The sequence below is a fragment of the Lycorma delicatula genome, chromosome 13 (genome assembly GCF_047948215.1).
Source record: "Lycorma delicatula isolate Av1 chromosome 13, ASM4794821v1, whole genome shotgun sequence".
In the NCBI taxonomy this organism is placed as follows: domain Eukaryota; kingdom Metazoa; phylum Arthropoda; class Insecta; order Hemiptera; family Fulgoridae; genus Lycorma; species Lycorma delicatula.
This window is the reverse complement of record NC_134467.1, coordinates 47,454,236-47,470,176: the sequence shown is the minus strand read 5'-3', so window position 1 is coordinate 47,470,176 and position 15,941 is coordinate 47,454,236. Positions and strand designations below refer to the sequence as shown.

Sequence of the window (15,941 nt, the reverse complement as noted above, 5' to 3'; positions counted from 1 at the left end):
TGACTGATTGATGCAGATTATCATTATAAATTTACAGCGTTAATTGAGTAGGTGTTAGATTATAAAAACCAACAATTATTTTGAAGTTTGAAACGTAAATAAGTTTACGATCAATGATATAACACACATATCGCTGAAAATAATGATGACCTACACCGTCATCATAAATTTAAAATTAATCGTGCTGTTTGTAGTTAAAATTTACTATGAATGTTTCTATAAATCAACTGTTTCAACATGTGAATACACATTCATCATTGAAAGTAGCCGTTCTTTAATGTATTCGAATAAACCGGTGAAAACAGACGTGGAGGTTCAATAGAATTTTCTTTGTTGTAATTTTGGGGGTATCGAAACCCGTGTTTTACTATGTATTTTTCAGTAAATCCGCTGTTTCAGAGTGAAAATTTAACTACAAACAGGGGATAATCGTGGAAACCGTACGTTCAAATGTGCGGCAAATTGGTTCTAGGGGTCAAAGGTTAAAGCGGCTATTATATTTAAACATTATATGCTACTTGTAATATATATTATTAATTCGAAACGACTGCGATCCCGTACAAGTTTTCACTTCTGCCGTGCGGTCTTAAGCACGCAAGATGTATTGTATTTTTTTAAATGAATTAAAATATTTAATTCATAATCGATGAAAATTACATACGCGCATATTTATATCCACGTTGAACGAAAATTCACGCTGAAAATTCAAAATTATATTCATCTTTTCTTTTTAAATAATCGTTTATATACGAAATATTTTGTTCAGTCAATGTTTGATAGTACAATGCCCTACTGATAGAAAGACACTCAATTTTAATGTCACATAAACGCATTAACTTTTATATCAAGAAAAAGGGAAATACGTTTTCTTTGAGTAATAAACTAATATCGGTCATTTTGAGGTATAGACAGTATAAAAATTTGTATTAGAAAGTTAGTTTACATAAATTTATTTATCGCTCATCAAAATTAAAACAAAAGCTTATTTGAAAGAACTGTAAGGGATCGGTTATTCGTTTGGCGACTGGCTTCTTGATTCATACGACCTCCTTTCTCGATGTACTATTCCATCCACAGGTTCCGTAAAATGACGTTCTGTATAGTAGGGTTACGTTCGTTGCTTAAATGCGTCGGGATTTGGTACATCCTTAATGTGTAACCCACCAAAAGCATAACCGCTAAATACATTACCGAATCCGAAATCGCGAACTCTTCTATCTGAAAATAAAAATAATGAAATTTTTTACTCGGTATTAATTTTCCATTATAGTAAATTAATTATTAATTATTATGTTATATAATAATCAGTTTCCTGAAATATATTAGAATTAGACACAACTACACAAAGAGATCCTAATAATTGGACTTACGGTACAGAGAAGTGCCGATTGAAATGCCAACTGTACGAACCTATTAAAGTAAGGGCGGTAAACAGATTCATAAAGCCGCCGGCAGCCTAAGCTAGTTAGGGATCCTAAAATGAATGAGAACTGGAAGGGTTGAATTTTTTTTATAGAGGTGGAGGAACTCCATTTACGGGCGCCTAGGCAGTGTCGGGCTTGTTTACAGGTTCCGCAGGATACTATTAGGTGCGCATGTGCTCCTGCGCACTACCGACTAAACCTCCACCCCACCAGGAAACCGCTTATGCAGTATTACTTTATAAGCGGTTTCCAGGAGGGGTGGAGGTTTAGTCGGTAACCTGTTAACGAGCCCGACTCTGCCTAGGCGCCCGTAAATGGGGTTCCTCCACCTCAAAAACAAAAAATAATGGTTTTATCTCGCAGATGACGATAGAATTAACGCATTCATTACACGCAGAGCTCCACTGTTCGCTTCCATCTCCTAAGAGAAAAGGAAGGCCTCTCCATTTTAAACTAAATAGGAAACCTTGGAGATTTTTTTGGCAGAAAAGCATTACCAATTTGTTTCACAAAGATATACTGGAGGAAGAAAACCGTTTAACTTGAGTTCAGATGCAGGATTCCAACTCCTGCGATATACCCTAATTTATGAAACAAGAAATGGTGAACAAGTGACCTAAATAGACGGTCTATCAAATGCTGTTGGACAATGGGAGTGCTTCGCGTTGCTCAAGAGTACCGAGGTGTTCGCAGAAACTGAGGAATTTATTTTGCGATTCAGGCTTCTGTATCACAATTTAGAAATTAAAATTAAAATTTAATAGAAATTAAAAGTAGAATATCAAGAAGTAAGCAGGAATTAGAAAGGAAGACTGCTGTGTCGAAAGTAAAACTTAGCGTTAAGGAAGAAATTAATGAATGAAATGTTTTATTTGGAGTGTGATGTTCTATGAAGCTGAAACATGGACGATGAGAAAGGCAGACAGAAAACGAATTGGGGCGCGGAACAGAATCATAAATCTCAGACGGTTAAACATCTATGTAACAAATGAAGAAGCATTAAGAAGAATCAGAGAGAATAGGAAAATGCTAAATGCGATTGAATATAGGAAATGAACTGTTTAGGATATTGTATGAGAAGAAGGTGTTTATTACTGAATTATTATTATTATTATTATGCTTTTACGGCCAACATGGGACCACTTAAGTCAATTTTAGTTGGATCTTTTCTGAGAAAAGCGTGTTATTTTACTCTTTCGAGCTGCCCAGTATTTCTTCATCCGTTCAGATCTTGCTTTCTTTTCTTCATCCGTAAACACCCTCTTCGTTGTATTCTGTCTTTTGTTTAAATCTAATGCTTTTATCTTTTAGCTTTGTAATTTTTCCAGTTTTATTCTGTAGGTCAGTCAGGGAAATTCCCAATTCTTTCATATCTTCTCTAATTTCTTTGATCCATCCTACTTCTAGCTTTTGGAACCAGAGCTTTTCAATGATATTTCTTGACAGTCTTGTTTCCGGTGTCCTTATGAGATGACCGAAGAAAGAGATTCTTTTTTTCCGCATAGTATCAGTAACAGGCTCTATTTCTCGATACACCACCTCATTTGGCACAATCCACCATCGGCCTTCTTTTTGGTGTTTTTTATTGATACACGTTCTGACAATTCTCCTCTCTATTTTCAGAATTTTTTCAATTCGGTTTTTCTGAGTGATTTTGAAAAGGGTCTCGCTTCCGTAGGTGACTTCTGGCTGTACTACAGTTTTATAATGTTTAAGTTTTGTTTTAGCAGAAAGGCATTTTTTTTTATATGTTGACCGAGTTAATTTTTGGGATTTAATCATTTTATTTGTCCTCTTTTGCCATGTCACTTTTTCATTTAAATTATAAGTTATTATTTCCCCTAGATATTTAAATTGTTTTACTATTTTAATTTTCTGATTGTTTACCGTAATGTGCTCTATTACCAGAGGATCTATGGCCATTAGTTCAGTTTTTTCGAAAGAGATATGAAGCCCTATCTTTTGTGCTAGGTTTTGAAGGCTCATGATTTGTGTTTTGGCTTCTTGAATATTATTTGCTAAAAGAGCGAGGTCATCTGCAAATCCTAGGCGATTTAGTGTGATAGAGTTTTTCTTAGTACCCGTTTTTATATTTTTGTGATTTATTTCATACCATTTTCTCATGACAAATTCAAGGGCGCAGTTAAAAAGGAGTGGTGAGAGGCCGTCTCCTTGCCTCAATCCAGTTTTTATGTAGAAGGGTTGAGAGAGTTCACCTCTGAATTTCACTCTGGACTGGGTATCGGTTAAACTTAATTTTATCATGTTTACGAGTTTAGGGTGAAGGCCCAGGTTTCTCAGAATATTCAGCATGGATGGTCGGTGTATACAATCATAGGCCCTTTTAAAGTCGACGAAGGTGATTATTAGTTTTTTCCGTCTTTTATATAAGTCCATCATAAGTTTTAGGGATATTATTTGCTCCGGGCAACCTCTCCATGGCCTAAATCCCCCTTGGTATTCCCCAAATTACTGAATACTATAGGAAGTTTGGTAAGTGGAAGCTCGATAAAGCAAGAGGAAGGAAGATATTTAAAATGATGGATTGGATTATAGAAAAAGGAAAATATGCCGAAAAAAACAGGTTAGCAAAGGATAGAACAAGGAGAGCCGCAGCCGTGACAGAACATGTCTTGATGGCAGAACACTAAGAATTCAGGCTTCGGTTATCGGAAACATAATCAAGGATGTCAAGATACTGCTTCTGTGTGGCGCCACGAATTACGCCACTGAATACGAATCGGGGATGTCATATATTAGTCCCGAAACAACAACAACGTACCGAAAATCCTCGACCAAAACATTACATTAGGATTCCTTGACAAGACCATCCAGTATTATCGATATGTTTTACTTTGTGTGTTGTAGAAAAATAGGTGTAAAATCTTTATTATGATCTATGGTATTCATCACAATCGTTCTTGTCACGAAGCAGAAGCTATACCATTCACCCGATTGCGATGAAATTTTGGTGAGTTGTACGCACGCTCGCGAAGGTTTCTGAATTAGTTTGGACTCGCTAGGTGGCGCTAGGGTAAAGATATTTCGAAAAATTATATTTACGGTCCGATTTGGCTCATATTCAGAATATACATCAGTTACGTGTAAATAAATATTTTTGCAAAAAACTATATGCGTTAGATTGCGCCGGTGTCGAATAATCTACGAAACAAATATACAAACTCACTTTCTTCTTCTATATATATATATATGTACAAAAGGCAATAGTCGTAAGTGTGTCTGCTGTAGACTAAAAAACCACTGGACCGATTTACGCCGGGTTTTTGCAAAATGGACCGCGTTGTCCGGAGAAGAATTAAAACTACTGAAATCTTCGGTATGTCCAGTAGAAAGAAAGTTAGGGGTATTTTGAATTAAATCCGATAGGTAGTGCTGTTGTTTTGTCGATTGTATTTAGTTACATTCTGATTTTAATAAAGTGATAGATTAAATTTTGTGAAGTTCCGTAATGTTCATTTTGTTAATGTTTCATTAAACTTTCAATTGTGTTCATTGAATTTAGCAATAGGGAAGCATTGTCGGGTCTGCTAGTAGTTAATAATTTTAGATTTATTTCAATTTTTACCAAAGTTATTTTCTTTTTCTATTCTCAAAATGATTAAATATCTGGGGTTTTAATCTAATTTTATCCACTGTATATAAGGGAACGTAAAATTTAAATTTTCTTTTTCATTTTATGATCTCTTTTTTCAAAATTTTCTGATTTTCTTAATTTATAAGTATGATTTCTGGATTTTGGACCTTGGATTTTTCTTGATTTTTTTTCAGAATTTACTAGATTTATCTTCAGTAACTCTATAAGCGGTCCGCAATATATAAAGTTAACGTGATAAAAAATGATAATAATAAACTATTAACGTTACTTTTAAATAAATAAGGATTTCTCCTTTCTCCTTTATCCTCGCGATGGATGCACGGCAGTTGGAATGGCACGCCGCGATTAAGAAAAGATCCTTGTGTAAATTTATACAGCATCTGGGGGAGCTGGTTTTTAAGGGCAACGGGTCCCCAGATGCTCACCAACCATGATAATTTAAACCAATATCTGTTTCGGTTCCACCTAGCAGCTGATGAGCTGTGCGTCTGTGGGGAGATCCAGTTAAATGAACACCTGCTGTTTGACTGCCTTGCTCTTTGAAAGGACAGAGGACGGGCCACCCTGGAACTTAGAGGTCAAGGGGAAAATTGGCCACTCACAAGCGATGAGAGCCGCATTTTCGGACCGTGTGGAGTTCCTCGATGCGGTTGCTTTGTTCAACCGATATCAGTAGTTTACCTAAGGGGAAAATACTCCTACCGCACTGCTGTGGGAAGCTAACCTAGAGATATATGGCTGAATACCAGCCAATTAAGGCTTCAAGCGCTTTAATATGGTGGACAGGTACTTGCTGGCATTCGGTGACCTAGGCGTGGCAGCGAATTGCTGTCTAGACGAAGTGAATTTTAATTTATGAATGTCATATATATTTTCATTAGTTGTCGGGTTGAGTCTAGCCGTTTTAGTAAATATATGAAGTGAGCGATTGAGACACGTAAGCCGATGGTATAGTACCACACTGTTAGGTAAGCTCTAGGAGCTATGTTACGATACCGGTCGCTAAACTGTTCGAGGCTCAGTAGCCGTTTGTGGCACAAACATTTGGTCGTATGCTTTAGGGTGACCGAATGGGGCGGTGACGGGAGAAATGCTAAGTAAACCGATTCTCCTTTATCCTGTTGCTGTTAATTTTTACGTAATACAGCATAATATTTTAAGATTCTGTCAATCCATGTTTAATACTAATAAAAAGTCTGGTTATTTTATAATCTTTGATGATATACACCGTTTGTTGTTTATCTCCCCCAAAACTGATGGGGCTCCGGTAAAGTCCGTCCGAGCTAAGGACGCATGGGGTGGTGTCGCGATCATGATCGTTACAAGGCGGGTGACTTCCCCTACGGGGGTCACGATCCTTATTTTATTATTATGTAAGTAATATATCATAATATTTTGAGTTTCTGTCAATTCATGTTTAACATTAATAAATAACAAAACAACAATTACTTAAACAATTTTTTTTTTGAAATTAATAAAAGAAAATAATTCCTGATGATTATGACATATTTAAGAAACTAGTTGAACAATTAAAGAATAAATATTCAAATTTAATCTACAACGAGTTTTAGTAAAATTCTATATAAACTATTTAACTTATATATATTGATAAATAAATAACTTACTATGGAGTTGATTTTCACGGACAATATCCGGGTATAATCCATCATCAGCCAACGCAATGTCAATGACGTAAAATAAAAATAGAAAAATTAAGAAGATAACAGTTTTCTTCTGCATTGTTAAAACAAATCAAACGATCTGCTCGCTGCTGTCGCTGATGTTTTACCAATTACGTACAAATATTCAGTGAAACTAGCCTTTTATGCAATCCTAATTAAAGGACATCCTTTAAAAATACAATAACAGGATGTGGAAATAATTATATGCAGTAAAGAATATATAATTTGTCATTTTTATAAATAATCAAATAATCATATGATTTATCTTTTCCGTCAAGGAAGTTATTTTTACCAATAAGTAATAATAAATTTTTTTTTTTTTTGTGGAGGGAGGTAGAAGTGCGTTTATGCACGGAGTGTCGGGCTCCCGCTGATGGTATTTTCAATCACTATCAGCAGACTACCGACTAAAACCACCCCATTTTCTACCAGGACCCGACCCAGAACCGTTTAATGTGTAGTCCGTCGAGTAACCGTTTCTGGTCGAGTCCTCCTATACTAGCCCGATTAGGTTCTACCTAAATTCAGGACTATCCAGGTTAACCTTTCTGGTCCTAAGAATATTACCGACGAATACACTTTCCCAGCCGCTCAGGTCACGAAGCATTATCGCAACCACGTTGTGAGGGCTCAGTGCTCCGAGATCCGCCTCTAGTGTCCGTCGATCTGCCGCCCACCGAGCACATTTGAAAAAGGTGTGCTCAGCGTCGTCCCGTACACCGGGGCAATAGAGGAAGTCGGGGGAGGGTGCTTTCTCTACGACATGAAGGTAAGAGCGGAAGTACCCGTGACCCGTTAAAAATTGGGTTATGCGGTACTCCACCTGTACATGCCGTCGCGCTCCGTCCTCGGTCCACAGGGATAAGCCTTGCGGTCCATCGTCCTCTGGTGTCGTGGTCCCAGGTCTCTTGCCATGCGAGGAACGTGCGAGTGCGTTCCTGGTTGGCAATGGTCTCCCGGTCTTCGCCTGCCCGTCGCCTCCTGCAGATCAGCTGGCACTCCCTTGCCAAATTAGTAATGGCAAATTAATAATAATAATAAATAATAATAATAATAATACACAAAAGCAGATATGCAATGAAATAAATAATATAACGTTTGGTTCATCACGAATGGACTGTGTTAAGTTGTTGTTGACGATTCATTTTTCATTACCGCTTATGATTCTTTAAAAAAAAAACTGATGTAGATACCACATTACTTCCTTGCACGCCTAACCTACACACGTTTTTCTCTGCACTTTATTTAAAGTTATTTCATTTCAAAGTGAGATACGATCCTCCAATTTTTTAATAAAGTGGACAGTTACACAACTGCATCGTGGTGTCTGTATCTACATCTTATATTAGTTTATATATTAATTTTGTTTCACGTCGCTCAAGTTGGTACGTGGTATAAGTGAATACGTGTCCTATCCCGTAATCGTACACACATCGGTTCGAATCCTGCTTCATATACATATATTTTTTTAACGTTTTTTTTAATTTAAATATATTTTTTTAAAATAATTATTAGCCTCTGTAAACAATTTTTGAATAAAGTGAAAAGTACATAAAATTTTATTTCAACAATAACTTCTGATTTTTTTCAATTTTTTCTTTTATTGTTATTACTGAATAATTATTTATTGTAATTTTTTTTAAATCAGAGCTTAGTAGTTATTAATAAATTAGTATATTTAATTAAAAAAAAAAATTAAAAAATGTACATGAAGTCGGGGATCGAACTAATGTGCCTTCCTCTTGTAAGATCAAAATATTTCATCAATTGAAATTTCATTTTTCTATCGCTCTGGAACGCTGAAAATAAGTACCACTTATGACATATCGTTGAAAAGATCTCAATGAGACCTTATTAGCTTATTTAGGCTTTTTGAGATACTTTTTTTTCAGTCGATTGCAATCAAAAGGAGAGGTGCACGACGAGATGCTGCAACAGACCTAAATATAAAATTTCAACATCCTACGGCTAATCGTTTTTGAGTTATGCGAAATACATACGGACAGACGTCACGCAAAAAATTAGTCAAAATAGATTCAGGTATCGTCAAAATGGATATTTCCGTTGAAATCTGAAAACCAAACTTTTTTTGCGATTGCAATACTTCGTACAAGGAAATAAAAAGGGTTGATTTCATCGCGTTTGAGATGCGTATCGCAAGGATCGATTTGTGTTAAGTGAATCTATTCTAATTCACGCGAAACCCAAATATCACGAGAGTTTCTTAACGAGTCTTAGAATTTCCATGTGATTTTCAATCGTTTTATGCGATACATTTTACTTCTCTAAAATCTCCACCAGGGTTTTATGACGATCCTAATCAATTATGCCTTCGATTTGATCTTAATCGACTGCAGTAGGTCGACTAGAACATCGGCCATATTTGAGTGAAAATATTTTTAAACCGATTCTGAGACGCTCGTTCTGGTAAGCGATCAATACCAAAAAAACTTCAAATATCTTTTTTTTTGAGCCTCACCCGCTTTCTTCAAAGCGACCGTAAACAGGTGCTGATAAAAATAAAAACAATTTGCTTATACTCGTAAAATATGCTAGTCCAAAAAGCACAGATATCAATCAAATTCAAGAAGATAAAAATAATAACGTTGAATAAATCATTCAAAACAAACGTAAAGCTGAAAATTAGTTTCTTGTCAACCCTCTATGAAATTAGATAATTATCCTGCTTCCAGCTATTCTATTTTATTAATTTTTTTCGGTTCTTTTATTTTACAGAAAACTTTAACCGCAGCCTTGAGAAGGTCCAGAAAAATTTTAGCTACAGGCTGCCGCTGAACTAAAACATCAAATTATTTGTTGCTTGGCGTTTTTCTTTGCTTTTTGTTTCTCTGGAAATTTATGTACCGCAAATTGTCATCTAAAAAGTTGTCTCTTGGAGTTTTAAATTTCTTTAAAGCAAATTACATTTGTTATCTTTTCTAAAAACTATTAAATATTTGTTTTTTAAATCTATTTTCATTCATTCTTTATATAAACGACCGTAAAATTTGAGATTTATTTCTCATTATCTTGTATTTTTTTAAATTTGTTTAATATTCTCTGAATTTCATATTTATAAATATTATATTCGAATTTTTGGACTTTTTTAAAAATATTTACTCGATTTATATCGAGAAATTCTATGAGCGTTTCAAAATGTGTAATTGTTATGTAATAAAAAAGATAATAAAAAATTATTAATATTATTTTTCGATTATTATATTAATTATTTCTCCATTCTATTTATGTTTGTTTTTAAGTAATAAAATATTTTGAATTTCTATCAATTCATGTTGAATATTCATTTTTTTTTTTTGCTTAATAATATCGCTAAATAAGCTTGAAACTTGTACGCGGGATATGAAAATGGAATTTTGTACCTTATGAAAGGTGCCATGCCTGACCGGGATTCGAACCCGGGACCTCCAGGGTGAAAGGCCGAGACGTTACCAATCCCGTCACGGAGACCGGTTATTTCTCGTTATTTTATAACTATTTAAATACGCATTTATATTTTTAATTTATATTTCTAATACTTTTTTCCATTTTAAATAACGAACCGATAATTATTTAAGCGTAAATTCTATTTGAAAATAATATATAAAAATAATTCTTGATGATGAAATATTTACAAAACCGGTTGAACAATTTAATTTTATCTTAAAATTTAATTAATTTTTTTTTTTGTCTTCAGTCATTTGACTGGTTTGATGCAGCTCTCCAAGATTCCCTATCTAGTGCTAGTCGTTTCATTTCAGTATACCTTCTACATCCTACATCCCCAACAATTTGTTTTACATATTCCAAACGTGGCCTGCCTACACAATTTTTTCCTTCTACCTATCCCTCTATCCCCTAATATTAAAGCGACTATTCCAGGATGCGTTAATATGTGGCCTATAAGTCTGTCTCTTCTTTTAACTATATTTTTCCAAATGCTTCTTTCTTCATCTATTTGCCGTAATACCTCTTCATTTGTCACTTTATCCACCCGTCTGATTTTTAACATTCTCCTATAGCACCTCATTTCAAAAGCTTCTAATCTTTTCTTCTCAGATACTCCGATCGTCCAAGTTTCACTTCCATATAAAGCGACGCTCCAAACATACACTTTCATTTAGAACCTGACATTTAAATTAATTTTTGATGCAAACAAATTATATTTCTTACTGAAAGCTCGTTTAGCTTGTGCTATTCGGCATTTTATATCGCTCCTGCTTCGTCCATCTTTAGTAATTTTACTTCCCAAATAACAAAATTCTTCTACCTCCATAATCTTTTCTCCTCCTATTTTCACATTCAGCGGTCCATCTTTGTTATTTCTACTACATTTCATTAATTTTGTTTTGTATTTTGGTTTATTTACATGCGATAGTTCTTGCGTAGGACTTCATCTGTGCCGTTCATTGTTTCTTCTAAATCCTTTTTACTGTCGGCTAGAATTACTATATCATCAGCAAATCGTAGCATCTTTATCTTTTTAATTAATTACCTACTATAATTATAAGTAAAATATAAGTTAATTAGAATTTAAACGAATAAATGAATATCTCTTAGTAGGCGTTGATTTTCGTCGTCAATATCCTGGTATAATCCATCGGCCAACGTAATCTTAGTTAAGTAAAATAACGCTAAAATAGTTATGAAGGTAAAAATAGTTTTGCGCTTCATTATTAAAAACAAATTAAATGATCTGCTGTTGTTGCTAGCGGTTTATAAGTTGCAAGTTGGTCTAGCAATGCTTGCCTTTTATATAATCCTGAACTAAAGGATATCCTTTTAAAAAAAAATAATTAATACGGTACGGAATGAATTATATCCGGTAAAGTACATCCGACGCCGAATCATTTTTATATTTAATTATATGACGTATCTCTTCGTCTAGGAAATATATTTGTTGTTATTTATCGTATAATTTAAAATAAAATTCATAAAGAATCGTATATCCTGTAGGTTAGAATTATATAAAAGGCATTACTGAACATTTGTAACGACAATTTGTAATTTGTAAACCACCACAGCACAACAGCAGCAGATCATTTGATTTTGTTTTTAATAATGAAGAGGAAAACTAATATTAGCTTCTTAACTTTTCCGGTGTTAGTTTACGTCATCGACATTGCGCCGGCTGATGATGGATTATACCCGGATATTGTCAGTAAAAATCAACTCCATAGTAAGTTATTTATTTATCAATATATAAGTTAAATAGTTTATATAGAATTTTACTAAAAGTCGTTGTAGATTAAATTTGAATATTTATTCTTTAATTTAAATTGTTCAACTAGTTTCGTCAATATATTATCATCATCAGGAATTTTTTATAATTATAATTATCAAAAAAAAATACGGTGAAATAACGATCGGTTTCGGATTAAAATTGGAAAAATTATTCATAGAAATATAAAATAAAAATGTACAATATAATTGAAAGTTTTATAAATATTAAACGTGAATGGATTGAAAGTAAAATATTTTATTATTAAAACCAACAGAAAAATAAAAAAATTATATTTCTCGAAAAGTAACGTTAATAATTTCTACTTATTTTTTTAATACTTAAGCTTTTCATGATACGGAACGCCTGTAGAATTTACTAAGATAAATCTAGTAAATTTTGAAAAAAAAAATTTAAGAAAAATTCGTGTTTTTAATAACATAAATTACCCCCAACCCAAAAAAGTAATGTTAGCTCACCTTGTACACGGAAGTAATAAAACCGGGAAAAGTTTCGGATTACAAATTTCAAAGGAAATTTCTATTTTCACCAACCGTAATTACTAATTAAGCCTCGCCAGTCGTACCGAGCTACCGAATGCGAAGATGTAAATTATCTTTCTATGTAAATTCAAGTTGGAAAATTTTTAAAGGTCCGGCTATTCCGTCCCTGGTTCCCCACTCCGGGAGCCGGGACTCGGTCTTTATGCCAAGTCCTCTAACGGGAACACCCCGAGTGGGGCATCCCCGTCGGGACTCGGTTTTTTCGCTAAGGGGTGAAAGAGTCCTCGTGCCTCAACGTTACCGCTCACTAGTGCAAGCACGTGCGAACGCCAGCTCCGCATGGGGCTGTCCCTCATCACTGAGCTCCCCCTCGATAATTCTCCTGAAGAATCAAAACTTATTTAGCTTCAAACAAGCTAACACATGTACATACGTTAGTACAAATATTAATCCTCTACCTCGTTTTTTGGGGTTTGTAGGTCATGAAAATTCGAGAAAAAACAACCGTACAAAATTACTATACATTCCTTCTTCCACCGTAATTAGAACTATAATATAAAACTTAAATACCAATAAAGGTGATAAGAAATTATTATCATTACTTTTCGATGCATTTAATGATTTCTCCTTTAGCGTTTTTTCTGTTTATTTTTCTTCTATATGATAAAATATTTTGAATTTCCTTCAAAATTCATGTTTTATAAAATTTCCGGTTATTGTATATATGTTTATTTTTATTTTATATTTCTAATAATAATTTTTCTATTTTAAATAGCCATAGCCATAATTTTTTTTGAAGTTTATAATTAAATGTATTTTCTGATGACGACATATTTATGAAACCGGTTGAAAAATTTAATATTAGGAAATAAAAGACTAAAATTTAATAAAATTACACACACACAAACGCGCGCGCGCACACACACACATATATATATATAAATGAATAGCTTATTACGGTGTTGATTTCCGTCGTCAATATCCTGGTATAACACACCAGGATAACACACAGTATCCTGCGCAATTTTAATTACGTACAATAATGCTAGAATAGTTAAGAAGGTAATAATAATTTTCAGCTTCAAAATTCAAAACAAATCAAACGATCTGCTGTTGATTTACAAGTTAGTGGTACAAATATTCAGTAATACTAATCTTTTGTATAATCCTAAACTAAAGGATATCCTTTATAAAAAGGTAATTAACACAGGGTGAAATAACTGTATTCGGTAACAGCATCGGATATCCTTCACCGGATTTCGAATAGTATCAATAATTTTTTTTAAAGGATATCCTTTAATTATAATTATAAAAGGCAAGCATTACGAAAAATTTGTACATTACTTGTAAACGGAAAGCAACAGCAGCAGATCGTTTGATTTATTTTTAATCATGAAGCAGAAAACTGTTATTATCTTAACTATTCTAGCTTTATTACACGTAATTAACATTGCGCTGACTGGTGATGGGTTGTACCATGATATTACTAATAACGGAAATCGACGATTCAGTAAGCAACTCGTTTATATATATTCATTTAAATTCTAATTAACTTACATTTTACTTATAATTGTTGTATGTAATTTAGTTTTATGTAATTTTTTTTACATTTATGTAATTTCAATTTTTTTATTATTAAAATTAAATTGCAAGACCAGTTTCGTAAATATTTCATCATCAGAAATTATATTGTATTTATTATTTTCAAAAAGAATTTATGATTAATTAATTATAGATACGTTATTTAAAATGAAAATCATTATTAGACATTTTTTATAGAAGTTTTATTTTCCTTATTAGAAGTTCTTTTCTTTTTTTTTTATAATTTGGCCGGTTTGATGCAGCTCTCCAAGATTCCCTATCTAGGGCCAGTCGTTCCATTTCAGTATACGTCCTACATCCTACTCAAAATAAACTTTTAGTAAGAATATTACAATAAAATTTCTTCATAATTCACCCCTACAAAGAGAAATAACAAAAACTTTTTGAGGTATTACTTTTAGTTCTTCTATATTACGTAAACAAATGAAAAAGCTTCTTCATCGAAGAAGATTTTTGGAAAGGAATAGAGAAAAACTTCAGTTTTTAATAACATAAATTAGCGTTTTTCCAAAAATGAAATCTAGGTAATTTTTTTAAACGTATAAGGATAAATAGCCAATGTAAAGGAATGTAATAAATGTTTTTTTTTTCAGTTTTCTTTTAAATAGGTCAAATGCGTTAGCAGGCATAAGATCGGGACCCTTATTTCTTCAAAGTAGGGTGTTTACATCGGAAAGGGTAGATTAAGGATACTAATACAAATATCTCAAGGAATCCGACGGAAGTGATACTGACTCTTTTTTTCTTTCAGCGGTTCAGGTCAGAAGTGATCGCATTCCTCAACAATTTGCTCGTATCTAAAATTAGGAATTTTTGGAATTTGAATCGCAGTTTAGTTAGAACGTCTAATGTTTTCAGTGATCCGTTCAGAGTGTTGGGTATTTCACTTATTACACTAATAATTATGGCTGATATTTTCATCTTACTGTGATTCTAGAAAAGATTCCCTTTCACTTATTCCCAAAGTCTTTGTATTTGAAGATCTTTTCATTATGTTTCACAATATTGAAGACCAGGTGGTACAATGACGTCAGCAAGTGATACCGTCCAAGTGATTTGCTTCATGACCGCAACGATGTCAGAGTGAATGTATTCCAATGCCCTATCTATGAGGATCGAACGATCATAAAACATCTTACAACAATCGTTTAACAATACAGAAAGTGAAGCTTATTGATAATACTGGACGGTCTTGTCAAGGAATCCTAAGTTCAATGCAATGTTTTGGTGGAGGATTCACGCTACATTGTTGTGAAATAATATGTATGCTTTCGGGTTTATCTATAGCATCACCAATCACGCATTCAATTGCCCCAGTCGTGGCACTACATAGACGATAACTACCTAAGTATCGGGACATTCTTGACTATGTGTTTACATTAACCGTAGCCTGAATCGAAAAACAACTCCCTCAGTTTCGGGGAACAGTTAAGTGTTCTTGAGCAACGAAAAGGAAGCAATCTATCGTCCAAAACTATTTGGACAGATTATCTATTTAGCTCACCCGTCAACCATTTCTCTATTCTCGTTTCAAAAATTAGGGTACGAGATGTGTGAGAAAAGTAATGAGACTGACTTTTTACTTACCAAAGTTTTTATTTTTTTCAAACAACAATATTATACCCTTCAAAGAAGTTCCCTTGGGCAGCTATACACCGGCGGAGTCGTTGTTCCCACTCCTGGTAGCAGCGCCGGAAGACTTCAACCGGTAGGGCTTTTAACCGGTCGGTCACAGTCTTTTGAATGTTCTCCAGCGTTCCAAAATGACCTCCTTTTACGACACGTTTCAATTTCGAGAAAAGGAAAAAGTCAAAGGACTCAAATCAGGTGAATAGGGGGGTTGAGGAACCGTGGGAATGTGTTTTGAGGTCTAAAATTCCCTGATGGAAATGGCCG

At 33.9% G+C, this 15,941-nt stretch overlaps 1 protein-coding gene and 1 long non-coding RNA gene across 7 annotated transcripts in view; both read right to left on the bottom strand.

Moving 5' to 3' along the window:
* Positions 1–15,941, bottom strand: part of LOC142333864 (uncharacterized) — a 782,720-nt gene that overhangs the window by 93,979 nt on the left and 672,800 nt on the right. The gene's annotated exons all lie outside the window — the stretch shown is intronic.
* LOC142333766 (uncharacterized) lies at positions 935–6,854 on the bottom strand. Its single transcript, XR_012758680.1, has 2 exons — positions 6,666–6,854; positions 935–1,218 (listed from the first exon to the last, which is right to left on the bottom strand). It is a non-coding gene; the product is annotated as an uncharacterized LOC142333766 (long non-coding RNA).